This window comes from Furipterus horrens, unplaced genomic scaffold (assembly GCF_987537825.1).
Source record: "Furipterus horrens unplaced genomic scaffold, mFurHor1.1.pri manual_scaffold_2, whole genome shotgun sequence".
Taxonomy (NCBI): Eukaryota; Metazoa; Chordata; class Mammalia; order Chiroptera; family Furipteridae; genus Furipterus; species Furipterus horrens.
Window position 1 is genome coordinate 132,675,699 of NW_028327172.1, and position 23,917 is coordinate 132,699,615.

A 23,917-nucleotide genomic window follows, 5' to 3' on the forward strand; every position below is an offset into this window, starting at 1 on the left:
ATTCCAACTCCCTTTAGTGCACCATGGGAATGCCACAGCATGGGTTTGCTGGCTAAAAATAATTGCCCTGAGACCAGGGGGTCAGAGGGCTCCTCAGAGAGCTGGGAGGTAAATGATGTCAGTCCTGGGAGCCCTTAGCATTCCTGGGCGGCTCAGGTCTGTGAGTGACTGCTCAGGAATCCACCATCCTTTTGTGCCTCCAGAAATGTCATCTCTAATCTCTGCCTGAGCCCAGAGGGTGTGTGTGTGTGTGTGTGTGTGTGTGTGTGTGTGTGTGTGTGTGTGTGTACATGCCATCAAAGGCTAGAAGTGAATCCAATTTAGGATCTGATGTCCTTTCAGGGAAGCCTCAACAGAGAAACAAAGCTCAGAGGCTTATTTTTCAGTTCAGCCACCCTTTGCCCCATGGTGTGGCCTCAGCAAGAAGAAATGCTGAGGAGGAGGCAGGGGTGTCCTTCCCAGAAGCAATGACATCCTTCGTTTTCTACTCTATCCCTACCAGTGCTAGAGCCCACACTCCTCTGCGTGGTTATTGGAAACTGCTCTGAAACACTGGTATAAATACCCAATAATAAATAAACATGAGTTATTTCTGAAATGTACCCAGAAATAGCCAACTGCCCAAATAGCCAAGGTTGTTCTTCAGATCCTGGAAAAAATAGAAACATGGGTATGATTTATTTTTCCAATGCCCAAAGCAGAATAATTGCTCGTACATGTCTAATTATAGTTTTCTGTTTCCATTTTTTTTAATATATCTTATCATCTTGTAGTTTGGGGAAAGAAGAGGACAGAGAGAGAAAGATTACGAGAGTAAATAAAAACTAAAAGCAGGAAAGACTTTATTTTCCCATCCAGCTCCTCGATAACATTCAGAAAAACAACATGGTCTGGGCTTTCATATTTCCTTGACCCTGGTAGGCATGATGGTGGGTGAGCCTGGAGGAATGTTATAAACTTCCAAATCCCAAAGGATCAGAGAAAAAAACAGAAAGCTGGAAAAGAAAAGAAATACCACAATAAAGACTAGAGTGACTTGAGACTGTGGGTCACTTCAAACATCTTTCTGCCTCTGTGATCAGTAAGTCACCTCGGGCCCTGCCCATAGAATGCTTGCTCATTCAGCTCTGCCCCAACCCAGCAACTTTGGGGTTTACTTCTGAGCAACTTAGTCACCAAGGCGCTGTCAGGACCATGTGCAGTGACCCAGACAGGTGCTGCTCACCTCCCTACATCAACACACAGTACATTTCTGTATCAAGCACTCTCAAGCACAAGTCCAACAGCCAAAGCCATCAGGAGCCTCCCCAGGGGGTCCTCAGAGTTGTGGCAGGTGGGGGAAGCGGTTTGCCCAAGCCAGCGCCCCGCATGTGCTCAGCTACAGTCAGGTAAGATTTTGGTCTGCAGCTCAGAATGAATGTACTTCTGAGGAGGAAGGGAAGCGGGGCAAGAAGGCTCTGGTGCAGTTGATGATCCACATGATGCAGCTGGCAGAAGGCCTCATTTTCCTTCTGGATAACTGTGCTTACTGATCAAATTCTTAATTTACCATTGGACAGGAAGAGCAGGGAAGGTAGCAAGGCTGGTGCCTTCTTTCTAAGGAAGAGAAAATGAAGGCCCAAGAAACACAGTGATTCCTCCCCAGGTGGCCCATCAGTGACAGCTGAGGGCCAAGTCCAGCTCTCCTGTGCCCAGGTCTCCCCCACTGCCTGTCTTAGGACGCAGCAAGGCCTTGCCATGATCTGTCGCACTCCTCACTGTGTGTTTACCATCCTGGACAGCCTTCCAACAGCAGGATGTGGCCAGCATTAGAGCCTGAGTAACATAACCTAAATTCTGCACACACCCCTGTGCCTGGGACCCTGATCAGTGCAGAGAGGGTCTGACAGCAAAGAGACCATTTATCACCTAAACGATGACTTCTCCAGGTTCCCACTAAAATGCTTGTGAGTTATCAGAAATAACCACAAAAGAAAATCCATTCCAGCATCTGAGCCCTCAGGCTTAGTTCATCCTGTTAATCAAAATGTTTGTAGGCTCGCACATTCTTCCTGTCTGCTCACCAGTGCAGGAGCCACAGGGTGACCAGAGTCTTTATCCCAATCACACTAGCCCTACACACACACACACACACACACACACACACACACAAAGCATCTCAGCAAATATGTTGTCCACCTGGTCTTATTCTTCCAGACACCCCAGGCCCTGCTGGACCAGGGCTGGAGGAAGCATGGTATCAGCTCCACTGTTTGTATGTCAAGTCTACACTTGTGGATGTATGTTGTGTGTGTGTGCCTACACAGATATGCACCATTTCCTGGAAGGCGACAGCTATGCCACAAAGAAGGCATAATTCACTTCTCCGCACCAGCCCTCACCAGCACTGAGGCCTGTCAGGAGCTGGCCAGAGCCAGTGCCTCGTAGTGAACGAGGACAGGGTGAATATCCAAAGGCCAGCTTACTGTGGGCCAGCACCCTGCCCAGTCCCTCAGCCACCTGGGTGGCTCGTGACAGTGAGAAGAGAATCCTGGTTTCTCTGGGTAACTGCCTCTCTCCTTGGCTTCATAAGTATAATAAATATCCAGGAATCAGTGAGAATGCAAAGGTGGGTAAGGCAACATGGCTGACCTTACAGTAAGCACTGAGACCAGCCAGGAGAGAAAGCTTCATATCACATTGAGTGTCAGGGCAGGAGGGGAAAAGGGAAACTGAGAACCTGACCACTGCTTTTTGCAAGTGAGCAGTTCAAAGAGGAATGTCTCTAGTTCTGGGTCTTCCTTGGAAACCTGAAGAAAGTGCTGGGTGTGAGGTATCAGCGTTCCTAAACAGTTCACTGTATTGAAATTATAGTCGTGACTCCTTTTCCTAACCATACACCACTGGTCACCCAGAAGCAACCCTCTTGAGCATAGACTCTAAGAGATGGGCACTATAGGGTGGTCCTGCACAGCCAGGCCTCCTAAAGTGGTGACACTGGTCCAGAAGTGGACTGGAGAAATCTGACACCTTTACACAGAAGCAAAGAAGGAAGGAGGTGAGGTCTGGAGAAGTTCTAAGCTCAGTCCTGGTCCTGGCATGGTTGTGTGTTTCTTACTAAAGCCAACAAGCCAAACCATCTCACAGGATGATATTTAATTAGTCAGAAAGCAGAGAGAAAACCATTGCTCACAACCCCCATGGCTGGCAGCTTCTCCAGGGGCCAAGATAGAGTTTTCTTTATAAGCAGGCAAGATCTGGGCAGTGGAAGAATTTTTGTTTGCTTATGTTTGGGGGGTGGAGGGAGGGCGGCCTAGAAGCAATCAAGGGTGACTGCTGACCTTTTTACCCTGTCAAAGTCCTAAGGGCCCAGTGCCCAAACATGTGAGCAAAGGTTGGGGGTCTGGTAACCAAGGGGCAGGCAGAGCCCTTCGCCTCACTAATCTGGAAACATAAAAGAGACAAACAGACCATCTCTGAAAGCCCTGCTGGCGGTCTGCATTTCCAGTTTGAGCATAATTAGGGTGGAAGACTGAGAGATGGCTCCCAAAGGGATGGTCCTTGGTCATTCACAGCCTCTCTCACCTAGAAACATGCTTCTTCAGTACCGGAGCCCACCTGAGACTGACTGGATATCTATCCAATTATCTCCTCCACCCCCTTACCCTCCTGCAAGCAGAAGGAAACAAAGAGGCAAGTTTACAAAGATGGGTTGAAAGCTCCAGTCCAGCAGGTTATGACCATGGGCTTTCTCTTTTCTTAGAACTCCAGGTGAGAAGGCTCTGGGAGGCCCCAGCCAACTGGAGAACTTGGGGAGTATCCCTGTGGATGCTAGAGAAGGACATAGGCCCTGTCTGTGCTGGGGCCAGGAGGTACACACAGTCACAAACCCAGAGAACTCATGTGGGGCTGGGAAGGTGAGCAGAGACCTCCGATGGTCTTCAGGAAGCCTTGTTTCTCAACCTCAAGGCTTATGATTATGGGGGAAAGTAGGGGAGATGATCAAGGCCATTTAGCTAAAGCTTTGGGATCACTTTGTGGAGGTTTTGCAGGAAATGGAGGTCTGCCAGGAACCGGGAGTCTGGGTGTGTTTAGCTCTGCACACTGCCCATGACACTAATGGAACAGTCCTAAAATCTACCGTGCCGACCCACCCTAAACTCAGTATTTTGGTTAGGTTTGTTTTGCACCATCTCAGCACTAACCCTGTGGTTTTTCAAATGCCTCCTCCCTGCCCCTGTTCCACTAGGTTCCTCTGACCCCAGAGGGGTCTGCTGCCCCAAGCCAAAATAAACACTGGGAGTTGGAAAAGAGGAGGGCTGGATGGGAGCAGCTGCTGCAGGTCCCTCTCTCTGTAGGGTTGACCCCATCTCCACCTGCGTCTTAGCTGCACACCACACCGGCCAAAGGCACCTCCCAGGCTCCTAGCTGTTAAGGCTCCTCAAGTTTTTCTGTGTTGGCAACAAAAGGAACAAGGTGCTGCCGCACTGGAAAATGTCATGCTCTTACATCTCTTTCAGACCACAACTCTGCGATTACAGAGAAACTGATTTCATCCCGTTCCGCCAATCATCCCAAATGTAGGATCTCTGCTCTACTTCAGGGAAGAAAGGACAAACCATTAACAGACACTCTGATCGGGGCATGGTTCACCAAGTAGGACTCCCAGGTGGCCTTTGGCTGCCTTGGATAAGGGTTCTGTTTTCATTATATCCATAAAGGATGAAGTGTGGAGTTTCCCAGACCCCAGATTTCAGAGCCACCTCTCAGGCTCAGCCCATACTCTCCCATAATAACTTCATGCAAGATAGAGAATCTTAGTTAAGTTAGCAAATATTTATCATAATAAATTCAAATAAGAGCCTGATTAGCAATTCATTCTTCTTGTGGTATTTCAGCTATTTCTTTTTATATTTTTATCCCTAACATTCTTATTATTTTTAGCAATGTTTAGATAAAGTGAGGTCTGTAAAGTCTAGGGTCATTCAATGACTACAGTCAGCAAGGTCTACCCAAGTTCTGACTTAAATCACGTTGGCAACTTAAGCAGGCATGTTTTCTCTCAAAAGCATAATTGTCTGTATTAAAAAGCCTTAGGTGGGTTTACATATATGTCATTTTGTATTGACATGGAGAGACAAAGGAGGAATGATAAGATGCTATCTCAGGAGATGAAGAGAGGTGCTCACAGTCCCAGCGTTGGAGTGAAGCTCACGAAATAATTTTTTGAATATAGATTTCAGGACTATTTCATGACTGAGCAAGTTTATACACTATGTATTATTTAATCCTCCCAACAACCTTCTGAAATAAATATTGTTATATCCATGTTCAAATCAATACATGCAGAGTCTGTGACCTTCCCAGGGTCACACAGCCACTCACAGAGAGATCCAGGTCCAGGATGGGCTGTCTGGTTCTGAGGCGTGGACTTGTGACCCCTGGGGTCTGGATCTGATTCCCTTGTTCACATACTCAGCAACTGGAGATAAATTACTTTTCTTCTACGGCTTCCATCTTCTTATTTTGCAATGGCAACTTGTCGACCACTCATTTAAGCATCATTGGAAAATGACTGGCACTGCCCTGAGCTGCTAAGTGGCTCCAGGGTTGTTACGAAGATTCAACAACATGATACCTGGCGATCGTGTAGCACAGTGCGGGCACACAGTTGGCACCAAATAGACAGGGGCTAGCTAGGCATGATGGCCCCGCGAAGCCTTGCTGGACCACCCACGGCCAGCAAACTTCTCTTCTGAACTAACTCTGTACACTCATTCAGCATCCACCAGGTGTACAACTGTTGCTGCCATGACACAGACACACCGCTTGCTGATAAGGTCCAGCTCTGGCTCATCTTTGTATCCCTCCCGCATCTCACAAAGTGCTAATGCCATAGAAGAGACCCAGAAATGCTGCTTAGTCCATTCCCAAATGCCCTCTACCGGGCAGGCACCCTTGCAATGAGCTCCACACGGCTGGTGGGATCGTTGATTGTATGTGTCAACCTGCCTGGGTGAAGGGACGCCTAAATAGCTGATAAACATTATTTCTGCGTGTGTCTGTGAGGGCATGTCTAGAAGAGACTCACTTCTGAATCACTAGATTGAGTAGAGAAGATGGCCTTTACCAAAGCAGGTGGGCAGCATCCCATCCATTAGACAGGACAAAAGCATGAATAGAACAAAAGTGGAGGAAAGGTAAATTTTCTCTCTCTGAGCTGGAATGTCCATCTACTCCTGCCCTTAGATATCGATGCTCCTGGTTCTCAGGTCTTCAGACTTGGACTAGAACTTACACCACCAGCTCTCCAGGGCCTCCAGCTTGGAGAAGGCAGATCGTGGGACTTCTCAGGCTCCATAAGCATATGAACCAATTCCTGTCATAAATCCCTTTCTGTATTTCTATATATATCCTACTGGTTCTGTTTCTCCTGTATACATTGACCAATGCAGCAGGGTCCTATTCCCTCTCCTCTTCCCAATGCAAATGATACAATCACCTACTTGGTAGAGTATAAAACAATTCTTTTTGCATAACTGCTTTTTTTCCCAGTCATTTTTGTCCTGTGGGGATTCAAGTGTTTTTAAAGACCCTTGAAGGTGGAGGAGCCTTCAGCCGTAACAACTGTTGGGGGCACTTTCTGGCCCCTCCACTGTCGGTGAGCAGCATCAGGTCCAGGCCTCTTAGAATAGGCAAAGGTTTGAGTGTTCGGGCTTGGGACTGGGCAGAGACCCCTGGCAATGAGATCATGTCTGCAGAGGCCCAGCCCCTTGGAAGGAGATTCTGCTATAATTTCTTGGAAAGAACTCTCCCTCCAGCCATTTCTGCTCACACCATCTCAGCTTTCCTCATCTGTCTGCGGCCACAAACAGCAGCCAGCACGTTCTTGCCAAATTTCCACGTGTTTACCCTCTGCTCTTCTCATGCTTTGAGTTTCTGCCCTGGAGACCAGGTGCATGTCTGACCACATGAGCCGGGATTTTAAATTATATGGTCTTCACCAATTATTTATTCTTCAGATAACTGTAATAAATGGGGACTGGGGGGTTGGGGGGAACATATTTCATTCTGGTTTTGTTTGTTTGTTTTCTTCATTTTTATGCCTTCTCTGGCTGCGTTTGGACATAGGAATCTGGGGAGCAAGGGAGAAGGAAGGGTTTTTTGGTAGGAGCTACTTGCCCATTGTGAGTACAGTCGTGTAGGCTTTAGGGACCCTTTGCCAGCCCTCAGCTGTGTGTGGTGAACCTCCTTCTGTGGGTTTCTTCTCAGTGTACTGGAGTGGACAAGGATAGGAGGCACTATTGCTCCCTGAACAACTCTAAACTTACACAGTGTTTTATAGGCATGCGTTGTTTTAGTGCACTTCACAGGTGTTGCATTTTACAAATGGAAGGTAAGACCCTCCACCAGCAAAAGGATTGTGACTCACTTCATTGCGATATTCAGTTTATTATGGTCTCCTAGAACCAAAAACAATACCTCCAAGATGTACCTATATGTCAGTTATATCTCAATATAGGAAATCAAAGAGCATGGGTCCTCACGTCCCACTCTGTTTGGAATCCCCGCTCTGCCACTGACAGGTGTGTGACCTTGTGCATATTCCAGAATTTCTCTGGGCCTCTGTTCCCTCATTAGCAACTAGGGATCATAGTAATATCTACCCAATACAGACAGCCTGAGGATTTAATGAGATAATGTGTGTAAAACACTTAGAGCCCCACCTGGCATATTATAAGACCATAAAATGAGCTATTAGGATACTCTATTTCTCCACCATTTGGCTTTGAAACTGTCTTTGGAAACTGAATAAAAACGAGCCTTTTGAGAATTTTGGTGGTAGGAACTACAACTATCCCCATGTTCCAGATAAAGAAACTGTACCTTTGAAGGCTAAATTATATGCAGAATCGCAAAGCTGTGCAAGGGTCCAGGCTCAGTTAGGACACTGGCCCACTCCTCATCACGGAGCATGACAAGGAGCAAAGATGTGCTGGCCTGAGCCTTACAGAGTGTCTGGTGTTCAGGAAGGAGCACAGAAATGTAGGTGGTCATGTCCTAGAGGACTGAGTCCCTGGAGGATGCAGGTGGGCAGAATTACAGGCAGCTATGGAGGCAGGACCCAGGCTGGTTTTATCACACCACATGGGCCTGCACTTCTCCACGCTGTGGGCAGCATTCCAATTTCCTCTTCAGAAGAAGAAGCACCCTGGACCCTGAGGTGGCTAAGCTCTTTGTGCAAGCGCAGTGGTCGGTAATCAGTCCCAGCTGTGGCTGTGGGTCGGCTGGCCCAGGGTCAAGGCTCCAGCTCCTCATGGTTTTGTAGCCTGGCCAAGCTGCTGCCAGAGCCCAGGTCTCTCCAGCCCTATGTCTGGAACGGCCGCCTGTCTATTTAAGAGTGAGCCTGGATCAGAAATACTGCAATGGTGGATGAGTGACTGAATGAGTGAAGGAAACCTCCCACCTGTTCTATCGCCTAGCTTGTGGGCCTTTCCAGCAAGTGCTGAGAAAAGGGGGTCTGCTGTGTTGGAGGACCCACCCCTCAAGCCTCATGAATCAGAGCAGCAGCAGCAGCAGCAGGCCGACCTAAGCATCAAGCTCCTTCTGCCCGAGTGACCACTCCTGCTTTCCCTTTGCGCTGCGCCCAGCAGCGAGGGCACTTCAGTGCCCAAACAGCATCTCCAAGTTTGAGCACAGGGCCCATCAGCTGCTTCCCGGAAAAGGTGAGTGGAACAGGGCTCTCCCTCCAGAAGGAGGCAGAGGAGCTAGGGCTAGGGGGATGGGGCCCCACTCTCAGCATGGAAGAAGGGGCTGAACTGCTAGCCCTGGGGCAGAGACACATGTACAGAAAGTTAACAGAAAACCCACAAGCCAGACACTGCTCTCCAGAGAGGCTGGGGTTGGCTGGACAGCCGAGGAAGGAGAGGGGAACAAGAGACTTGATTAAAAAGCAGATCTGACACTTATTCCAGTTCCTCCCCTTGATTACCACACCCCCCCCCCCCCCACCTCGTGTGAAGGAGGCTAACATTTCAGCACTATTCTGCAGGGAATGTCCTCTCCCAGCACTTCATTCCCATTCCTCCTCCGCCCCCTCCCCGACCCAAGCAGAGACCTTTCTTTGAGTCGGGGGGACCCCACCGAAGTAGAGCCCTCAGCCCACACATAGGGGCCTCATCATGTCCTTCTTTTTAGTGGTTTGGAAGTGAATTCAATTCTGAGTTTTGAGGCTAAGATACATTTTTTAACTTTCCCCCTTTCCTCTTTTGTGTGCTTGTTATGACTGGTTTTGGTGCCTGGATTATGGAGAGCGAGAGAATGCCAAAGCTGTGTAGGTGGTGTGGTCCTGATAAGGGGAGGAGAGCCTGAAGGGGGCCTGGGGACCCCTGCCTGGAAGTGGGTGGAGGGGTGGGCAGGGGTTCCAGCAGTGCCCATGGGGCCGGTGCCCCCGGCCCAGATGAGGCTGCAGCCCAAAGAGCAGAAGGGTTAGGGTCAGGGTCAGGGTGATCGCTGCCTAGAGAATGGTTTGAGGTTTAGAAGGTCGATCAAGTGAGAACGGAGGAATTCCAAGGAGGGAGCCCTCTCTTGCGAGTGCTTCATGTTGTGTTTTAGGTGTGCTCTGAGCACAGACATTATTTATCCACTCCAACTAAGTGTTTCTCAAATGCTTGGGGTAATTGAGGGACAGGATTTAGGTTCCAAACCCTGAGGCCCACCAGGTTAGAAGAAGTGCTCCCGTGACCTTAGCCAGCTCTCAGGGACACACCCAGTGGTGGCTTAGCTCCCCAGCCTTTAGGTAGAACTATGTCCCGAGTGCCCAGGAAAGTGAGGGGTGCTGGGGTGCACGGTGCCCCAGAATTACAGTGACCATAGCCCAGGAAAGGCCAGGAACACTTCTGCAGACCGAACATGCAATGGGAACAGGCTGGCTCTGAAAACTGGCTATTTTTGCATCCCCGTTTGCAGAATTCCAAGGTACTAAGATACAGTTTAAAACAAGACAAACACTAGCCCTGGCCAGGTGGCTCAGTTCGTTAGAGCATCATCTAGATACACTGAGATTGTGGGTTTGATCCCCAGACAGGGCACATATAAGAATCAACCAATGAATACATAAATGAGTCAAACAACAAATCTCTCTCTTTCTCTCTCTCCCCCTCCCACTTCCTCTCTCTCTAAAAGCAATTAAAAAAATGTTTTAAAGATAGAAAATAATAATAAAACCTACTAATGAACATTGCTGGTGCTTTGAACAACATTTCTATGGCATTATTTTACCAGGGCAGCTGGTTGAAAGAATGCAGATTTCTGGGCCCCAGCACAGACCTACAAAATCAGTCTCAGGAACAGGGCCTGGAACTCCGTATTTCAGTCAGCACCCAGCTGACTTTTTTTGCACCTCATCTTAGGGCACTGCTGCTGCTAGCCCCTGGGCTGGGTGCTGGAGACACTGAGACATATAAATACCAGAAAATTCCCAGCGGTGTGAGGGCACTTTAAGTACAATATAAAGCAACCAGTCAGCTTGACTCTTTGCAGTGGGGGGTCTGGGCAAAGCAAGTGAGAGCTCTTGTTGGAAGATATGCTGTTGGATGACAGGTAGAATCCGTGCCCTGGGCTCGGTTCCCCTGCCTTTTCTGCACCCTCGGAACACAGCAGTTCCTCAGCAGCAGCAAAGTGGATGGTTCTAGTTTTCAGGAGCGGATGACCCAGGGGCCTGCGTCCAACCAACCCCCTTCCTCTGACAGCTCCAGCCACCCCTTTCTCAGCCAGTGTCTGGAAGGGAGGTGGGAGGAGGCCAGCGTCACCTGGGCCCCAGGGACACTCCCATGGAAAGGCCTGTTTCTTACAGACAAGCAAGTGAGAACCAGAGAAGGAAAGTGATTTGCCTATTGTCACCCAGCCAAGACAATGGCAGAGTAGAAAGCACAACCATCTCTTCTGGCCCTTAGCAGTACGTGCAGCACACACTCCGGTCCCGCTCTATTTCCTGCAGAATTAAAATTTGACAGCAGAGAGGCATGAGTGTTTCAGATAAGGCGGCCGAGGCCCAGGGAGGTGACTCTCCTTCCCAGAACCACATAACTCAGTGGTGACACATGAAGGGGCAGCCAGACCCACCTCCCGGGTCAGTGTTTTCCTGGAACTGCATTGCCTTCAGTGTCTTGGAAATGATGGGAGTTACTGAAGGTGGCAGGGAGAAAGGAGTCTTCTAGACAAATACCCTACTTGGGTCCAGGCCTCAGACAGCTGGGCTAACCTTGGAGCCAGACTGAGATCCGGGTGGACAGAACCAGGCCTGGGGGTCAGAGCAGCAGGCCAGCGCGTTAGTGCCCTCATGTGGCCAAATTCTAAAATACCAGGCTGCCGTCCAGTACTGCAGGGCAACCTCCCCTGAGTGTGGCCCTAACTGGCACCTTTCACCCTTGGGTCATTGGCCAGTGAAGCTGAGGAATTCTGTGCATATGGAGACTCAGGACATAAATGTGTGCCTACCACTGGCTGATCATGATTTGGGGGTGAACCCTTGGTTCATTCATGAAAACTGAAGACATGCAGAGGACCCCAAGCTTAAAGGAGCTGAATTGTGACATGAAAAAGCTAACCTTGCCCTGGCTGGTGTGGCTCAGCTGGTTGGAGCATGGTCCTGTACACTGAAAAGTTGTGAGTTCAATTCCCTGTCAGGGCACATGCCTGGGTTGCGGGTTCAGTCCCAGTTGTGGCATGTGTGGGAGACATCTGATAGATATTTCTCTCTCCGTCTCTCCCTCTCACTTCAGGAGAGAGAAACCAAAACAAAACCTCAAGAATTTCCCCTTTGGTTCTGTCTTCAGCAGATACAGAGTCCTAGAAGAGCCAGTTCTTGCAGAGCAGCCTTTAATTCTCTCATCCCAGCACTGACTTTCCCGCTACAACCCACAGAGCAACTCACCTCCAGGCTGTCGGGGCAGTGCCTGGGCCCATGACACTTTTAAGGACCCATGAAAATGTTTTAATTTCTTTTTAAGTGAGAGGGGGAAATGAATATAATAATGAATCCAGCCTGCAGTAAATTCATTTTTGTACCAACACAGTTGTAAAATATATTTTAAATTATTTTAATGAAGAAAGGTACCATAAAAACAAGTGTCTAGTGCCCATGACCATTGTAATGTAGGACTGAAGACCCCATACCTCCAGAAAGCCCCCCCTTTTTTTTATCCTTACCTGAGGACATTTTTTTTTTCATTGCTTTTTAGAGAAAGAGGAAGGGAGAGAAATATCAATGCAAGAGAGAAGCATTGATTGGTTGCCTCCTGTGTGCCCCTGAACCAGGGATCGCATGCGCCAGGACCCGGGATTGTAGGTGCTCAGACCTGGGACTGAACCCACAAGCCAGGCATGTGCCCTGACCGAGAATCAAACCCTCAACCTTTCAGTTACAGGACGACTCTCCAGCCATCTAGCCACACCAGCCAAGGCCAGAAAACCCTTATTAAGGTAAAACTATATTTCCAGAGCTAAGAACACGATTAGGCATTTCTTTTCATGAAGTCGACTGGTTCATCCATTCTCTGAGGCAGGGCAAACAGACAACTGAGGGAGCATAGTCACACCATGAAACCAGTGGGGTGAAGTCATATGGAAAAGAGTGGAGGGAAGGAAGCTGTTTAACCTTAAGAGGAGAAAACTCAGAGAGCTGAGCAGAGGGACAGTGGGACCATCACCACAGATGTTGATGCATTAAGAAGAAACTAGAAGTTAGCTACACATGGGTCCCTCTTTGCACGCACTCTCTTTCTTAGAATAGTCTTGCGCCAATGGTTTAATCTCTCAGGATCTTCTCTCATCTGAAAAACAGGGACAATAGGAATACTTCCCTGATACAGCTACTGTGACACACAGCAGATGCTCAAGAAATAGCTTAATAATAATAATGTTACACACTAAAAGTTTGTGTCCCCCAAGTTTCCTGGATTGAATCCTTAACTTGCAATGTGATGATTTTAGAGGTGGGGCCTTTGGAAGGTGATTGGGGTTAGATGAAGCCAAGAGGGAGGAGCCCTCATGATGGGATGAGTGAGAACCCTCATGAGAAGACAAAGAGAGACCAGAGCTCACTCTCGTCACCATGTGAGGACCCATTGAAAAGGTGGCCATCTTCAAGTCAGGAAGAAGGTCCTCATCAGAAACCAAATCAGCCAGCACCTTGAACTTGGACTTCCAAGATGGGTGTCAGGGAGAGCTACCAAAGGTACATAAGAACCAGGGAATCAGGCCACCATCTGGGGCTATTCCCAAATCAAGGGGAAAAGCTCAGAGGATACATAGTGGTCTCCTATTCTGCACCAGCCCTCCTGGATTCTAATGCTAAACTTCAGGCATCTTCTCATCCTGTCCTTGTCACCACAGACTCAAAAAAAAAAAAAAAAATAGAAAAGAAAAGAAAAAGAAAAAAGCACTCATTCTGGGAAGGAGTAATGAGAAAGAGAACCAAGAGAGACTATTACACTTTAAATCCCAGGAGGACATGGGTCTCTGCGGGTCTCTGAGTTTAGGGACTTTCTATAGCACAGAACCATCTTGACCATGGTCCCTTCCCTTCCCATCTCTCCTCTCTGGCATTCTCTCTTCAACCATTTTTCGATGCATTGCTATGCATGCCTGTTGCAGACTGCATTGTGCCGCCCCCCCCCCCCCATATCCACATGTTGCATCCCCAGCCTCCCAGGTGACAATTTGAAGATGGACCTGTTGGGAAGTGATGAAAGTAAACGAGGACCAGGAGAGTGTCTGCAGGGTCTCAACTCTACTTGGGAAAGACAGAAAACAGAACAACCTGGGGCTCAAAAGAACTCCTGCCTTTTCATAAAATACTTCAGGATGAGGGAGTATTGATATGATAGTGAAGAGATGTCATGGACTCTGCCTCCCCAGACTCTTGAACAAGTGGGACAGACCATTCCTGGTCCCAATTATACATCATCAATCAGGCCCCTAAGCACAGCAGCCTTCCACATCTGCTCTCCTCCAGCTGCTAACAATCATTGCTGCGCCAGCACTACACAACAGCCTTTCTCTCCACCTCTTTCTGTCTTAGTTCCCCACCTGGAAATCGATGTAGCCTGAAAGGAGTTATTGAGGTGTTTTGTGTGTCTTTTTTTTTTTTTTTTTTTTAATAAGGATTGGAAAAATTGAGTAGTCTTTTTGCAGAGTTAGATGGTGAAGATTGTATTCGTCTCTAAGTATTTCATGATGGAGAGAAGTTAGAGATAACCAGAAACAAGTAAAATGAGGAGCCTTTATTGACAGATTAGTTGGAGACTTCACAAAAAACACAATGGTGGTAAGAGCTATGAGATGTTACTTACTATTTTTTCTTCCGTTCTTCCTTAATAGAAGAAAACATATTATTTGGGATGACAATGTGCCCAAACTAAAAAGCAAGCACTGAATGTTCCAGTCTTCTTCACGTATGCGAGAGGCCGATGAGATAAAAACAGAAGCTATTAGGTGGGAGCTCCACAAAACAAGGCTTACTTAGGTGGCAGACACCCCTTTGTCTCTGCTCCTTTCTTTTCCTTCCTGCCTGGAACACAGGCATGATAACTGGAGCTGTGGCAGCTATATTGGGACCACGAGAGCAAGACAAGAAAGTTGTAAAGACTTTGGCCCTGGCATAGTTGAACTTTTAGAGCAGGGGTTGGCAAATTATGGCCCATGAGCTGAATCTGGCCCACTATCTATTTCTATAAATAAAGTTTTATTGTGACACAGCCATACTCATTCATCTGTCTGTGGTTGATTTGTCCTGTAATGACAGAGTAGAGTAGTTGCAATAGAAACCAAATGTCCCCCCAAAATAAAAATATTTATTACGCAGCTCTTTACAAGAAAAAACATCAATCTCTGCCATAACACATGGGCAGTAACTGCCTACACACAGAATTATTATGTAAAAATATTTAATCTTATATGCCATTTTCCTGTCTAATTGGTATATACTTATACTTCAGGCACTTAGAATTACACAACTATGGAAGCAGGCCCTGATCCAATAGGACTGGTGCCCTCACAAGAAGAGGAAGAGACACCAGAGAGGCACCCACGGTGGAAGGACTATGTGAGAACACAGGGAGAAGGTGGCCCACCATAAGCCAAGGAGAGAGGCCTCAAGAGAAACCGGCCTTGAAGACACCTTGATCTCGAACTTCCAGTCTCCAGAACTATGAGTAAACAAGCAAGTGTCTGTTATGTAAGCCACCCAATCTGTGGTATATTGTTATGGCAGCCTGAGCCAACTAAGACAGCATATAAATACACCACAAGGTGCTTTGGGGTAAGTGTCCCAGAGAGGCAAATATAACAGAGCAAATAGCTTAGCTCCACGGCCTGCATGACAAGGACCTGACAGCCCACCTGCTTCCATTCGGATGGTGAGCGGTGACTGGCATGTTCCCTGAGCTCAGGCTGGCACAGCCAAACCCCTGGTTTTCCTTGATTGATGTTCTATCTAAGAAGCTGGCATAGACTTGGGAAGACGCACATTCACTTGCTCTAATTTCTTCTCTCCAGTCTGAACTAAATGGCCCTTGTCTATTTTGAGAGAGAAAAACACACTGATGAGGCACAGTTTGGGGCTTTCTTTGTTCACTTACTGCCATGCCCAAATTGATCAAGGTGAAGTGTGCTAGACTTTCAGTGTCTGTCTTCCTCTTAATGCTTGATTTCCTGAGATTATGTTATTTTGGAAAACAGTGTTTCTTAGCCTCGACTGAGCTCAGTTAGTGAATATTTCTGCTACCTTGTCTCCCTTCTCCAGGTGTCGGCATTTGGCCATGTCAGAGAAAACACAGGCTCTGCTCTGCCCGGTGGCCTGGTCCTCTCACCCACCCGGTGTCCTGCGGGGCTGGAGCTAAGTGTTAGGTTAGGAAAAGTCATCTGTGTTTTACTCCCAATGAAGACAACAAGAGCACAAACATTTGCTCCAAGAAGAACAAACCATATCCTTCCTTCCATGTTACATGGACATCAGACATCAAGGAGGCTGATTCAGACCTCTCAGGCCTGTATAACTGAGGGAACTTCGAGAAGGAGGCTATGCTTGCATGCTTTGATACACACGTTGTTCTGTGTGACATGGGACTGTGGCAGACTCGGGCTAGCTGTTACCCATTTTCGTGTTTTTATCTCCCTGCCACAGAGCTACATGATATTCTCAGCATCCTTCCTTCTAGGTGGATCCTGTTCTCCCCACTAAGCTGTAATTGGCGGTAATGTGAGTCACTTCCAGGCTGAGGCAGGTGAGAGGGGTGTGTCTCCTCCACATAGTTCTTCTCCCTTGTTTGTTGTCCAGAAGATTCAGAGGAGAATCCCAGCATCCCAGATGGTGGTGAACCTTGGGTTCCTGATCTTGACAAGGAGCAGAAAACCTCATCAACTCATGTTCCCTGTTCCATGAAGAAAAAGTAAACTCTTGAATGGAGCCCCTGGGAATTGGGGCTGTTTGTTACTGCATCTAGCCTCTCCTGACTAATACAGAGACTTAAGAATAGAGCATTGGATGGAGTCCAAGCTGTGAACTCTCAGTCTTTCAGGGAAGACAGTCCCATTCCTTCCATTCTGAGCAATCCCACTCACAAGCTGACAGCCCTGGGACCCAGAGGGTTTACAGGACAGAGTGAAAAACTGGGCTGAGTGGGATATGCCCACATTCCTCCCTCCTTTTGGGATGTGCTGTGTATGTACTACACATGGTGTTACTCAAGACAAAACAATCCAGACATTAGGAGATGCACCCCAGTCACACTACTGTGCTTTTCTTGTCAGAAGCTTAAGATCAATCAGGCCTCTATTAGTGAGCATGGGAGTCCCCTGAAGATGGTGGCCATTCTCACGAATTGTCCTGGAAGGACATCATGAGGCCTGTTCTGGGTGGGAGATGAGGACTTGGAAGGCAAGCCTTTGATGAGAACAAATGAACAGTTCCTCTTCTCTCTTTAGTTGGGTCTCTGTCCAGATAAAAGGCTTAGAAGTGGGGGCGTTCGGGTAAAGGGGGTCCACCACCCACAGGCAGCCTGGGGGTGAGACAGGCAGACCTCTGCTCTTCCGTTATCACCAAACTTGGAGTACGTTCTCACTGATAGTTCAGCCAGGACTCTCATATTTTGGGGAGCAAAGAAGACTGGGGAGCAAGGTAAGGTCTCTACCCCCAAGACTAAAAAGAGTATGACCCTGGGGATCAGTGGTGGTTCCTAGTGAACAGTGACTTTCAGAGGGTCACAGGTAGCACAAGGTGACTTTACAACAAGGCCAGACTGCAAGGATCTGAGTACTTCCTCCTACCTCAGCACCCATGGGCCAGGCTCCTGGGAAACACAGAAATTGTGGGGCCAATTTGCAGAGGACGGGGGCTAACTTCCCAAAGTTGATCTTGCCAGGGGCCCTCTTATTGTCATTTGTTGAGTTACTTAGAAGTTCAGAAGCTTAGCAATAACCAGAGAAAAAAGGACACGCTCTACCCATTGGATACCAGCAGGGACTGTGATCCTGAGCCCCTGTGGGAACAATGGAATTCCTCACTCTGGGAACCTCGGCTCCATTAATGCTACAGTCTGAGCGGTAAGTTAGACACTTGGCCCACAGGTAGGCCTCGATCCTTTGTTCTCACTTCCACCACGTCTGAGGTCTGCAAGTCATCTTTCCAGTTTTGATTTGGCCACAGCTCTGCTTCCTCCTTTGAACTCCATCAGTAGGGTCAAAAGCCTAATTGCTTCAAGAGCTGAAACATAAACCATAGGAAGGACTGTGTCTTGTAAAGAGGTCCATACTCATCCCCTCTGTCCCAGGCTAAGAGACTGCTGGGTGTCAGGAAAGTCATAGCCACTCCAGGACTTGAAGGGTAAATTCTGATTCTCTCCCCAGGTATAAGTCTGCCTGGAGGAAACTCCAGGTACCAAAGAGAGGCTGCTAAGAGCCCCAGATTCTCTCTCCACCCTCTGATGTCAAAATGGCTTTTATAGATAGAATCAGTAGGGAACAAGGAACTTAGAGCTCCGCAGTCAGGGGACTGCATATGTTTGCAGAGCAGGAAGTGCTGCAGGCAGAACCAGGATGCTAGGCTGAGTGAAGGGTGGCCACTGGCCAACCAGCTCCATCTCTTGACCCTCCTTACTTTTTTCTTTATGGCATCACCATTGTCCCAGGAACCCAGGTCTGAATCCCTGAGGCCGCCACCACCACCCAGCCATAATCCACAGAGCCACTCAGTACAGTCAATTTTATCTCTGAACTGGCAGGTACAACCTTCTCCACTTTTCTCTCTAGCTTCCATCTCTCATCACCTCCCCTCAACTCCTAAAAGAACCTCTAACACATCTCATGCCTCCAGTTTCTGCTTGTCTTCCTATCTTGCAAAACACACGTGTTTCTGGTCCTTTCCTTCCCTGAATAAAATCCTTCAGGCAAGCTCCTCTGTCTCTAGGACAGAACTCCTCTGCCCCCTGCCCCCTCCCCCCAGCATTGCGGACCCCACCTTTCTTGCCATTATATTTACTGATTCCGCACCTCACATGTCCTGTGCCACAGTAGGCAGGCTTTTCTTTTCTTCCCTGGCACTCCCTTTGTGGGGTCCTCTGTGGTCTCCTAACACCCGTTTACCCCCAGTGATTAAGCAAATCTCTGGAACTTTCTTTCTAGCAACTGGTTCAGGAATGGATATTAATACAAATCTGCTCAATGTCTGCTGAGTGGAAGGTAAGGGACATCTGCTGTAAAAAGATGAGGGACATCTGCTGAGGAGATTTAGGGATGTCTCCCACCCTACAAGGAACCACAGAAAAGAGATGATCTCACTTCTTCCTCCAGACAGTGTGCCGTCAGGGTGTGAAGCTGGCATCACAGCAGAGCTTTCTACTCCCTGGAGGGTGCAGTCAAGCTGGGACACGAAGCAGAGCTGAAGAAAGGGCTATGTGCTTGATGGCATCCTTGAGCTATTGACTCAGGCCACCCTGGAGCCTGCCCCACTGCTGAACCCTCAGTTCTGTGGGAGACAACATTCCTTTGGGCCTGGGGTTTCTCTGCAGTCCAGAACACCCTGCATGAGGGCACTTCGGCATTCCTATTACCCACCTTTATCTGCCTGCTCTATTCCCTGTGCTTGTAAAGCTCACCCCCTTCTCTCACCGCCTCTCCTATTTAAATCTTACCCACTTTTCAAAGTTCAACTCAATACTCCCTCCTCCATGAAACATCTCCAGATACATACTTTAAATTTTTTTAAAAAAGGATTCCGAAGCACCTTTTTCCTCTTGTCCAGCATTCAATCTATTCTGGCTTTTATTAAGATTGATGTTGATATTATTTACACAGCTTTTATTCCCTCCTAAATCAGAAGGTCCTAGAGGGGAACTTTGCATTCCCCTTTCCAGTACCCAGTTCAGAACCAAGTATTGGAAATTCAATGTCTATTGAATAATGCATAGAGAGATAAGTAATAGATGAAATAAGTAGATAGATAGAAAACATTAACAGCTACTATTTCTGGTCTTGTAGAGTAAGCTATTGAAGCCATGTGAAAAAAAAAAAAAAAAGTCCTGGCTGCACTGAGTGGCGAGCAGGGCAGTGGCCCCTACTCTGGCTGTATCTTCCTGAGCAGCATCAAAAACAATGCCTTCCTCGCTGTCCACCTGGGAACGTGCCACAAACCCAATGAGCCTAAGGGGACCAGACATTGCAGTTTAGGCAAAAGGACCTCCTGAGTAAATAGAGTTCAGCCAAGGCCTCAGTCTGGCAAGTTCCTAAAAGGGAGGACCACTGTCCCCATCCTGCCATGAATTTGGATGTAGTCACTTCCCAAGTTTTATTTTCACTTTACCACGCAGTGCTCCAGTGCAGAAGGATGGTGACAGCTGCTCTCCTTCACCTCGTGAAGCTGCTCAGGAGCCAGACTTGACAAAGGCCCTTAATTCGCTTGAAAACAGTCTGCCCTCTGTATTTGCGGATTCCACTTTCGCCAATTTAACCAACCTTGGATCAAAAACATTCCCCCCAAAAGCTTGATTGTTGCTGACATGCTATGTAGTTAGGCCTGTAACAGAACCCCTGGGCTGCTCCAATTGAAACAGAACCCACGGGCTGTTTAGTTAGGGGCCCGATTGCCCGCCGCCAGAATTATAACTCTGAATACCAGAGTTTGGTGAAAAGAAAAAGAATTGTTTATTTACACATGGTTCTGCCTCCCCCTCCCAGACATGGCCAGTCTTAGGAAAGTCAGAAACACTGTTTCCCTACTTCCTAGACACAGTTCAGCTTTACCAGTAGCTGCCAATCACTCAATTCTGATTGGGGAGGTCCTTTCTGTGCTGTGGTGCCCTCCAGCTCTCAATGCAGGACCACCTGGATTCTCAGCCTCCTTGTAAACTGCCTTCTTCCTGCAAACCGCATGGATCTCCTCTCCTTCCCAAAGCAGTCTGGCAAGAGCCTCTTCTTAAAGCAGCCTAGAGATCCCTTCTCCAAGCCAGATGGAGGGAGCCCACAAGAGCCAGAGAGTGAGGGCGTGAGGGCCAGAGAGAGCCTGAGAGAGAGAGCCTCCTACAGCCAGAGCCAGCCCAAAATATGTCCGCAGCTGCTACTCTTCCCCTCCCTGCCTGCTCTCTCCCCCTGCGTCCTCTCACGCAGCGGGTGTTGCAAACAGTTCTGACCATTCACAAAACCCTACGTAGGCTCTGTCTGCTTTTTCTGTACCAGCCCACAGTCCAAGATCCCTCCCATCTTCCTGAGTCTTAGAAGTAAAGCGGATCTTTGCAACAATGTTTCCAGCCACTAGCTCCAGGCATGCAAGAGCATCCTGAAAGCTGCTTCCTGTTCCCTATCTCCCAGGGGCAAACTCTGGGGCTTGTTTTTGGACTCCCCTGTTTCTGTAATAGGCCTATGATGGCTATGTCTGTACTGAATGTGTACAAACGTTTTTTTTGTCGTTATTCCCTAAACAATACAGTATAACAACTATTTACATAGCATTTACATTGTTTTAGATATTACAAATAATCTAGAGATGATATAAACTATAGAGGACGATTATGTAGGTTATATGCTCTATGTCATTTTTTGTAAGGAGCTTGAGCATCCTCAGAGTCTGGTATCTGCAGGGGTCCTGAAACTAATCCCCCGTGGATACTAAGGGATGGCCATATAAAAAACACAACAGAAAACAAAATTAATGGTGGCATGTCCTTATTCACTGATAAGATAGAGATTTTTGTGATGCTTTTGGATCTCTTCCTTTTATCAATCATGTCCTTCAGTGGTTGGAACATCCTGTGGAAAAATAATAATTCACACTAGGTCTGAGGTAATCAGCAGTCTGTTGGCACAAAGTACATACAATTACAGTGTTCAGTTCCTGAGGTTCAAATGCTTGGCTGCAGCTGTGAGTCTAAACAAATGGTGACAGAAAGACACAACTGTACTTCATGTAGCCAGTATCAGCAAAGCACATGTCCAGCCTTAGAAACTTGGGAGAAGCTCAGAGCAGGGTCTACAACGGGAAATGGCCTCAGCTGTGTCCAGCATCTCAGAATACCATGTCTCCCTAAAATGCTAGATTCCAAGGACATTTTATTAAACTGAGGCTAGAAGTGAAAATGCGAGAGCCTGGTGAAGAGGAAACTGTAGCAGAGGAGAGCAGTGGTCCTCAAAGTGTGGCTCCTTCCTACACCCCACAAGCAGTAATTGTGTCCAAGGAACTTACTAGAAATGCACATTCTTGGGCCCTGCCCCTGATCTCCTGAATCAGAAATTGTTTTAACAACCCCCCCCCCCCCAGGTGACTGACTCTGAAACATGCTAAAATTTTAAGAAGCAGTGGAGTAGAAGATTAGGAAAGTTCCAAGACCACCTTCATCCCCTCCCTGACAAATCAGGGAGTAAGATTTGATATTTCAGGTTGATCTGACCCTGAGTCCCGGAAGTCTCAACCTGGCTGCACTCCTGCATTACCCCCTGACAAACACACTGCTCAGTAGGTGGTAGACTATACTACATAGTTTAATAAATGCCAAAATTTTAACAACATTCTTGCTTGGCAAACGATGGGTCCTAGGTTCATGTTCAGTGAGCACCACCATATTGAATGATGACAAGCAGATTTGTAAAATGCTCCTTTCTTGTGTTAGAGTACTCCAGGGAAACAGAACCAATGGGTCAGAGAGAGAGAGAGAGAGAGAGAGAGAGAGAGATTACAAGTGGCTCACACAATTATGGAGGCTGAGAAGTTCCACAGTCTGCTGTGTGTGAGAGCTAGAGACCAAAGAAGCTGGTGGTGTAGTCCAGTCCAAACCTGGAAGGCCTGAGAACCAGGGGAACCAATGGTTTAAGTGTCAGTCTGAGGATAGGAGATGGTGAATGTCCCAGCTCAGCAGTCAGACAGGGAGAGCTAATACACCCTCCTCCAACCCTTTGTTCTATTCAGGCCCTCAACAGATTGAAAGAGGCCCGCCCACAGTGAGGAGAGCGATCTGCTTTACTGGGTATACCAATTCAAATGCTAATCTCTTGCATAAACACCCTCAAAGACACTCCCAGAGTACTGTTTTACTGGCCACCTGGGCATCCATTGGCCCAGTCAAGTTGCCACAAAATTAGCCATCACACTTCTCATAGAACCCCTTTCTCCTGACCCAGCCTGAGGCATCCTGTGGCTGGCTATCACTCCAGATGTAACTACGCTACGCTGGACCAAATTCCAACATCTCTGAAATCTCTGACTCATTTCCTTCTCATTCAACCTTTGTTCAATAATTTGAGAAACTTATTTTCTACTCTCATTCATTTTATCTCTCACTCTTTTTTCCATTCTTAGCCCCAGGCTGGCCTTTCTGATGATGTACAATAGTCCTGGAAGCACACCTGTGACAAGGAGAAGGAACCACCTCTACTTTGAAGTCACCTTAGAGGAATGACCCATGTTGCAAACGTCTAAAACCCTTCCAAGTACCGAGAGCCCTCCTGTGTGCAGTTAGCTGGCTCCCATGCTCCAGGTTTTATTCTTCTGTGACATGGGCAGACCCCAACAGAATGCTCTAACCATTGCAGGTAACTGATTAAATGTTTCTGGAATGCAAAGGAATATGTTGCTGCAGGCTGGTCTGGGAACTTGTAATATTTGCTTCCGTAAAGAACGTGTTTAAATAAGAATAAAAGGCCTTATCTTAATTAGAAATGTTATTTGGCTTTATCAAGTTTTGGCAATTGTGCTACCCTGTTTGGGAGCCACTAGGTGGGATGATCTGGGGAGTCCTCACAGCGTTTTAGGTGCAGCTACCTGGGCCTGGGACTTGTGGGAATTTGGGCTGAAGTCATCCAGACTTTCAGATAATATTGCTGTGATCGGTGCCATATTCATCCAAAACCAGTCTGTTCGGAGAAGAAAGTCCCTGTCCCTACAGAGTTTTGGCTGGCATTCCTCTGGTGACACCACAAAGGAGACTTGACAGACTTGTGAAGCCCAACAGCGTAGCCCAGTACCCCAAGCCCCATTGACTTACCAGTACCCTCTCTTTCCTTTCTACCCTTCCTCGGTGACTCTATCCTCCATCCTTTCCTTTGCTACCCTTCTTATCCCATTTCCAGTTGGCTGTTATTTGGAACTAAATCATATATTTGCTATGTTTCTTGAGTAAAATGCTATGCTTTTTACTTTTTTATAGGAAGTAAGGGACACCTCTGATTCCCTAAAAGAAAATAAAAAACTAACCCTTGAAACTTTGAAAGTGGCTTTTGACAGATTTTTTCTATAGCTCAGTTTATTTAAAATTTTTTAATCCTTACACAAGGGTATGTTTTTATTGGTTTTGTTTTTTACAGAGAGAGAAACATCAATCAGTTGTCTATTGTATGAACCCCAGCTGGGGATCAAAGGGATCAAACCTGCAATCTAGACATGTGCCCTGACCAG

At 47.5% G+C, this 23,917-nt stretch overlaps 1 long non-coding RNA gene across 1 annotated transcript; it reads left to right on the forward strand.

Annotated features, from left to right (window-relative positions):
- Positions 1–8,548: 8,548 nt before the first annotated feature.
- On the forward strand, positions 8,549–23,682 carry LOC150019515 (uncharacterized). Its single transcript, XR_016509257.1, has 3 exons — positions 8,549–8,705; positions 14,979–15,301; positions 22,823–23,682. It is a non-coding gene; the product is annotated as an uncharacterized LOC150019515 (long non-coding RNA).
- Positions 23,683–23,917: the final 235 nt, after the last annotated feature.